This window comes from Myotis daubentonii, chromosome 4 (assembly GCF_963259705.1).
Source record: "Myotis daubentonii chromosome 4, mMyoDau2.1, whole genome shotgun sequence".
Lineage (NCBI taxonomy): Eukaryota > Metazoa > Chordata > Mammalia > Chiroptera > Vespertilionidae > Myotis > Myotis daubentonii.
The window spans coordinates 112,228,814-112,237,069 of record NC_081843.1 but is presented as its reverse complement, the minus strand read 5'-3'; positions in this window follow the sequence as shown (position 1 = coordinate 112,237,069).

Sequence of the window (8,256 nt, the reverse complement as noted above, 5' to 3'; positions counted from 1 at the left end):
GGGAGAAATACGAAAATAAACGAGGTTTGGTGGTGGGAAGAAAAACAAGGGAGAAACGCTAAGCAGAAATCACAAATGTGAAAGGGAAGGTGTTGGAGTTGTTACAAAAGAAACTGAAAAGAGACGTGTGAGTCAGTTCTGAAAGCGCAGAAAATTAATGTAGGCGAGGAGCTGGGAACAGAAAGCCAGGGCAAGTGGAAAAGAAAGAGAAAGAAGAGACGGAGCAAGAAAATAATGTATGCTATTATTACTGATAAATGGCTAATTCATATTTAATGCATTTTTAAAAGAATGAGCCACTGTGCCATGGGAATGCTAAGACTGCCCACGGCAGAGGCGGTATGATCCCTTGCATTTTTGTGTAGGGAAAGAAACAAAACCACAGGCCCAGCCGCTGGCCACTGAAAGTGACTCCAGCGTGGCAATGGTTCTTCGTGACATTCGCATGTAACCCACAGGGGGACTTATCTTCAAGGCATGTCGTCCATCACACACCCACTCACGACAAAGTCTCTGTGTGATCGGTAACAGTTAATTCTGATTTTATTCTACATCTATCACCCTGCTAGTACAAAATACTGCTAGTACAAAATACAATTTTTGTGATTGAAAATAATAATACATGTGATGGCTCCCTCGATTAACTGAGCCTCTAAATTTTAGCTGCGCTTCTGGGAGGTTTACTTGTGTTTCCCTCTCGTAGATTTTTTTCCCGAAGCCCAGATGCCGGCCTGGGGAAAGATTGCATATGGATCCCTAAGAAGAAATCGGATGCAAACAGGGACTTGGGGTGATGAAGCTGGGCATTCACAGACATGGAAGATGTAGCTGAAATGTTCCTTCACAAAGGAAGCTGAAGATTAAGGAACTTGCTGATGGTCAGACATAGGGCAAGACCCCTCTTCTCCAGGCGACCAGGAGCTGGGAGGGGAGAGAGGCAGGGGATCCCTGCAGCCCCCAAATTACTGATAATTGAATGAGGAGCAAACAAATGGAGTCTTGTTTTGTTTTGTTTTTTCAAATTACATGAGTGTCGTGTACATAAATCCTAGATTCAGCACCATGTGATTACATATAATTAGAAGGCGTGATTACAGGCAAGTAGAATATTTGGGCGGCCCCTTGGCAGTTATGTCTTTAGGATAATTTTCACCCACCACTAGTTGCCTGGACTACAAATCATAAAAAAACCACCACTCCTTACATCCCCATGCGATTGACCCTTTGTCATTCTGGAAATGACGCGAGAGTCTGGAAGGAGTTTCTTCTGGGTGTGAATCACAACCTCCCACCCACCCCCAAAACTGAGTCTCCACAGGACTGCAGGAACACTTCCTAAACTCGTCCACACTGCTGATAGGGTCGGACGTGGGTACAACAGTCCTTCGAGGCGATTGGTCCAGTAGCTCTCAAAAAATTCAACTCTAGAAAATTATGCTAAAGCAAAGTCATGAGTGATTGCAAAAATGTAGCCACATGCCTGTTCATCAGGGCACTGTTTGAAACAGCAAGAAACGAGAATCAATCTAAATCTCAATCCACATAGGTTAGTTCAACAAACTGGAAATTCAATTAAAATCATGGTAGATGAATGTGATGAAGTAGCAGAATATATACTGACATGGGACCATGTTCTCAAGATATTAAATGAAAGAAAAGCAATTATGATTCCTTGTACAGTATAATCCTATTATGGTTTTTTAAATACCTGTATGCATATTTGTGCATTAAAACATTAGTAATGGCCCTAGCTGATATGGCTCAGTGGATAGAGCATCAGCCTATGGACTAAAGGTTCCTGGGTTTGATTCCAGTCAAGGGCACATGCCGGGTTGTGGGCTTGATCCCTAGTAGGGAGCCTGCAGGAGGCAGCCAATCAATGATTCTCTCTCATCATTGATGTTTCTAGCTCTCTCTCCCTCTCCTTTCCTCTCTGAAATCAATAAAAATATATTTTAAAAACACATTAATAATGGTCACCACTGGGGAGTGGGACTGTGAGTGATTTTTTTTGCTCATCATTAATGAAATGTTGTGTTTGTCAATGAATATGACTTTATAATAAGTAAAAAAAAGATTAAATTTTTCAAAATAAAAATGCTTTCTAAAATAAAAGGGTTAAAAAAATCCAAAAGCGTGTAGCCTGTTAAATATCGAACCTGTTTTTCATCTGCCCCAAATTCTAAGTAGGTTAAACTGGAATGTGGAGAAAGGGCCCTGAACAAAAGACAACTATTGTTCTTGGGGACACTCCATAGCTTCTTGGCATTTGGGGTGGGCACCAGGCTTCCGCCTCATTGGCTTCCAATGGAACTTCTGCCCAGTGATGAACAGCCCCCTCTGTCCTCGCTGAGCATGGGGGCTCTGAGGCCCCAGGAAGTCCTGACCCCACACTCTTGGGGATCTGTCAGCAGTGGGTTGGCCTATCCCCTGCCTTCCCTGGGAGACCTAAAATCTTGGCAGGGCCCTGAGCTGGCTGGATGACTGTCTCAGAGGCTAACATCCTGACAGGCTGCATAATTTGCGGGACTCTATGCAAATTAAAAATGCAGAGTCCCTTGTTCACAACGAATTAAGAATCTCACAACGGCAACAGCAGAGCATTAACAAGAGCAGGTGCCGCTGCTGCAGGGACCCAGTGTAACTGCGCAGGCCGCGCGTCCAGGCCGCCAGCTGGCACCCGCCTCCTCATTTCTTACTCGAGTTTGTTCAGCTGGAAAGTGTGGGCAAATTAGTCTGTTCCTGGCCCTCAAAATGTGACCCCAGAAAGGGGGGCCATTTACACAGGGCCAAGATGACTGTCGAGGACCGAATTCTGTCTCATCGTGTTGTAATCACGGCCACGTGGTTTCAGAGTGCGTCTGTGTCCAAATGGAAGGAGAGGAGGGACGAGGAAAACCTCGCCATGACCAAACCAGCTTCCTTTTCTCCCGTGAATGGCCAGGCATGGACATCACACGCCCTTGACATTACAGCAACTAACTCCCAATTAGTTAGCAGCTCATTACCAAAGAGGAGGATTATCTGGACCAATTCATTAACAAGTCAACTTAGACATTGGTTCCCAGGAACTCAGAGCTCAAAGGGATATTATGTGATTAGCACGTTCTCTTTCTCCAATTTGAATGTTTCTGGAAGCTCTACCAATAGGATCCCACAAAGGGCGCCAGGACCTGTGAGGACGGTGCCAGCTCCTGCTAGTGGCAGGCGGTGGTGGGAAGCCAGCCGTGTGGGGTCTGCAGGCAGAGTTCTTCCTGTTACCCACACGCTGGGTGGTCTGGGGAAAGCCCCTTCATCGGTCTCCCAATTGTAGGCAAAGATAATGCTCACAGCATTATGGGGAGAGTAAAACAAAACAAAGTAATGCAGAGAACTTTGTAAACTGTAAACTGTACAGAGAACTTTTCTTTAAAGCGTACACTAGATCATAGCTATGAGTGCGTTATTGCCCCAAATAATAGCCATTGGATATACAACAGAGGGCAAGTGACCGGGTACTGAATAGATGTCCTGTTTTCATTTAGAAGGAAGTAGCTTGCCTTCCTGTATCTAGGTCCACAGTGTATAATCTGGACAAAATGTTTCTTTAAAAAGGAAACCCATGTCCCTTGGATCCTTCAGCCAAAATCATCTGACTGTCTTTTGTTCTAGAAATTGGACAAGCCTCATGACACCCTCCACTTTAGGTATTATTGTAGTAAACCGTGGATTACAGAAAAGATGGCCGGCCCCGAGCGGCAGCCATGTATTTCAGGTAGTGTTTTCTACTCCAAACTGCATCGCAGGAGAAGGCGCTGGGCAGGCCCTCCGATACGACCTCACTGATGCTCAGCCTGGTTTTCCCAGGCCCCTTTCCCAGGAGCAGACCTTGACACCACATGCTCGGGCCTACACACATGATCCCGGGGTCACTGAGAGTCCTCGGAGGTCATGCTAAGGGGGAAGGGGACCGATGTTAAACGCTTAAACATTTAAAAACCTGTGGGGTAAACACTACATCAGCCTGGGCTGGGGCTACACAGGTGAGGTGGAACATGGAGATCCATCGCTCCTGACTGGATCCGTGTGGACTCGGCACTAAAATGCCAGCTGTCTAAAGAGCCTCAGAGACGGGGTGGCTGTTGGATGCCCCGTGTCTGGGGACCCCACACTAGAAAGAAGTGAAAGGGGTCTCTGGGAGCAAAACCTCAGAAACCGCGGTTCTAGATGAAAGAAACCCAGCTCTTCCGCAGCGTGCAAACAGTCCTCGTCTGCTCGGAACGCAATGTCATCAGCCTCGTGGTGATCACGCTGAAGGGTTGCTCGGTCTCAGCACGGAGGCCACCTGGGGGCAGTGAGGAGTGAGGGCTTTGGCCCAAAGGCCTCGGGCTGGTCAGCTGGACCCGGTTTGGGATCCCAAGGCCCCTGAGCTGGCTTCTTCCTGGGAAGATGGGGGCGTTTCTTCTCTGACACACTCCACAGGTCGTGCGGAGTCAGTGTGATCAGCAAGGGAGACGCATGCCGTGAACTGTGAGCACAGGTATAGAGAGTGGACACGAAGGAAATGGGTCTCACATTTGATGACTGAGAAGCGTCAGGTGAGTGAAAGCCATTTAAGTTCCTCCCGAGGTGACCTGTAGCTCTGGAACTCGGTGCTTCTGGCAATAAGGGCCAGAGGACAGATTTTGGAGTGCTGAGTTTATGTCAGATCCTGTGCAAGGACCAACAGAGGGGCCAGAGGGAGAGTGGTGAGCCTGGTGTTCAGTGATCTAACAAATAAAAAACAAAAAAGAGAGAGCCAGGACAGGGCACATGGGTGCCGCAGCCGGACTGATGAAAGGCCACCCTCCCAGCAAAGCATGGCCATTGCTTCCCATTTATCATTTGACCCTGGGAAGTCCTCGTGATGTGTCAGGCCCTGTTTGGGACACACTCCTCTCGAGAGCTGGAAGGAATTTGCGGGAGGGACTCATGAAGAATGGGGCTGGGGGCGGGAGGCGTGGACGCACAGCCCGGCCCTAAAGCAGAGGGTGTAAGCCCTCTTCAGTTCTGGGTGGCAAAGGGCCAAATAACTGATGGAACCCAGTCAGCCAACAAATATTTCTTGACTACCTACTATGTGCCAGCACCATGCTAACGACACTGTGCTGATCAAAATAAAATCCCCATCTCATGACCTGACATTCTGTTAGGCGAGATAAACCAGAAAAAAACAAACAAATAAACACGTGAGAGGCTTGGAGATAGAAAATGATGGGGGGTGGTTGCTACATCCAATGGGGGTGCAGGGGGTATGGGAAGGACTGCCTGAGAAGAATGGAGACCTAGAGGACGAAAACAGTCAGGACCGAGAGAATGCCCGTCCAGGCGGAGGGAACAGCAAGTGCGAGGCCCCAAGGAGGCTGCGCGTGGCCCCTGCAGGGAAGAGAGAGAAGTAGCTCTGGCTGGAGGCCGGTGACCAGGGCAGAGACTGGGGAGAAGAGATGGCGGGTTGGGTGAGCGCACAAGCTGGCGGGCCTTGCAGGCTGAAGCCAGGGGTCTGGGTTGGATTCTGAGCCCAAGGGGAGCCACGGGGGATGTTGGCAGCAGGAAGTGGGTTCTGATGCCAGGAGATGGCTTTGGCTGTGGTGTCAGGCAGGAGGCTGACCGCAGGGAGGAGAGGAAACAGAGAGGCTGGTGGGAAAGAGCGTGGAGAGAGGGGAGAATTCCTCAGGAGGCAGCCGCAGGCTCCACGCGGGAGCCCTCGGCCTAAGGCAGTGATGGCGAACCTTTTGAGCTCAGCGTGTCAGCATTTTGAAAAACCCTAACTTAACTCTGGGGCCGTGTCACATATGGAATTTTTTTGATATTTGCAACCATAGTTAAACAAATATTTATATTTTTTATATTTATTTTATATATTTAAATGCCATTTAACAGAAAAATCAACCAAAAAAATGAGTTCGCGTGTCACCTCTGACACGCGTGTCATAGGTTCGCCATCACTGCCCTATTCACACCTACTGTGCACTCCACAGACTCACCAGCCGGAGTGACCAACCTTTCCTGACCACCTCCAGACACTCTGTCATGTTGAAAATGCGGATGGGGAAGAGGTTGGCTGGCGATTGCTGAGAGAAGCTGTTCACAGGAATCACAGATAAGTGGTGATGTTTTGAGCACCTCTCCAGGATGGAAAATTCTAGAAGCCCAAGGGGTCAGGGAGTGGGACATGGTGGGGGCCTCCCAGGCTGGAATTCACAGTGTGAGGCTCTGAAGTCAACGTGTAGGTCAGAGGCAACCTGAGGGGCCACTGCACAGGGTTCTGAGTTGGGGAGTCCGCGTTAGGGAGTGGGACAATGGCAAGATCTATAGTGAGAGGTGACCTTATCCCACCGAGAAGTGACCAAAACATGAACGATACCTCCTGGTTTCCTTTATAATTAACTCAAATTATTTTCAGTGGTTTGCAGAGTCTCCAGAGATGGCGGAGTGAGATTTGCCTGATGAAATTCTAAAATTCTCATTCCTTTCTGTATCTTGAATACACTTTTCTAAAACCTATTCCAACACAGCCTGCAGAGTTTACCTGGCAGCACTGTCTAAAGGAAAGCATGTCAGTTTTAGAACCAGAGAAGCATTTGTTCACAGCGTGGCTCAGTCATGCCTCACTCTACTGTCTCGGTCAAGTTACTCAATGCCCTCAGCCTCAGTTTGCACATCTGTGTAATGGGGTTGTAAGGATTATGAATAACAATAGTTGCAAAGTGGCCCCTGCCAGACACTTAATAAATATCAAGATTATAATTACAGGGCTAAGGATACTGATTTCTTTCTCATATGAACTAGATAGCGGAAAAGACAAACAAACAAACTTCTTTTTTTCATCCACGGATTGTTTCAAGTCCTGACATACACAAGCTGCGACACAAAAGAGGTCGTTGAGTGAGAGGGTGAGTGGGCGCCATCCCTTCCTGGCTCAGCCTCGGGAGCAGCGCCCCCATCACCCCCGTTTGTTATTTGCTACCTTCCTTTCTGAGGTTTTGGATGGAAACTATTAGAGTTCGGGAAATGACTGAAATACTTTCCCCCGTCGTGGAATTCCGTCCGTACGAAAGCTCCAAGATCCTTCAGCGGCCTCCACGCTCAGCGGGGTGGCAGCCGGAACCCATCTGCTTTTAAGGCATAAATGAGGCTGGTGCTTTACATTGAACGTCTCTCTGCCCCCAGACGTGACAAAGCCCAGCTCGTCGCTGATCGCGTAGGGCACTTGGAAGGAGCCGCCTCCTTCCGCAGGAGGGATTCCCACAGCACAGCCCCGCTCGCTCGCTCGGCCCTCCTTCCTTGGCCTGGTTGTAATTAAGGGCTTCAGTCATGAGATTTCTTATCCCCGAGCCTCCCTGTAGAAGAAGAGTTACCAAGGGCTCATTTCTGCCTTTGTAAAGCAGGGGGGAGACACACACACACACACACACACACACACACACACACACACACCACTGTCTGAACCTTAAACCACAGGCCCTAGAAGTGGGACTGGGCCTTCCTTTCCAATCCTTCCATATTCCTTCCAGCATCCCAGTGTGTGAGACTCCAAAAGCCAGGAGAACTAGACTGTCAGTTTCCGAATTGCTTCTGTTTGTTTATTCATTGATACTTAGAGCTGATATTTCCTTCTTCAACTGTCCTAGTGTGGGGGTCCAGAACAAGTCACCCCAAGATGTGCCTCTGTGGTACGCAGATTGTTTTGCGCTAAAGGCAACTTCAGACACAGGCTCAAGAGAAACTTCCGCGCCCCCCTCTTGAAACTACCTTGAAGACTTTGAATTAGAGGCCTGGCCCTTCAGAGATGATTAGAGGGAACTTCTTTGGGCCAATCTATGGGGCAAGACAGGCTTCTGTTTGCTAAAGGTTTCCTCCTCGCAACATCCTGCGATGACCTTTGGCCCCTTCCCTCGCCCCCAGCCCAGGATGTCTTTTCCTGTCGCTGCCTCTCTCGTGCGTGCAGGGTTCCCGCTCGTAGGTGTGTATTAAATTTGGTTATTTTTTATTGCTCATCCATTTGATTATTAGACCATCCAGAAGAACCTCGCTCAAAAATTTCCCATCAGCCCAAAGTGCGTATCAGCACTCTCTCGTGTGCGTCAGCTCATTTTAACTTCCTTACAAAAGGCCTTGAGGGATCTGGAATGAGCGAACCCAAGGCCATCATCACCCAACAGAACGCAGCTATTTTTCACTGGAGGAATGACCACAGTCCTATATTTTCTCACAAAATAACAAGCGTTGTACTAGATC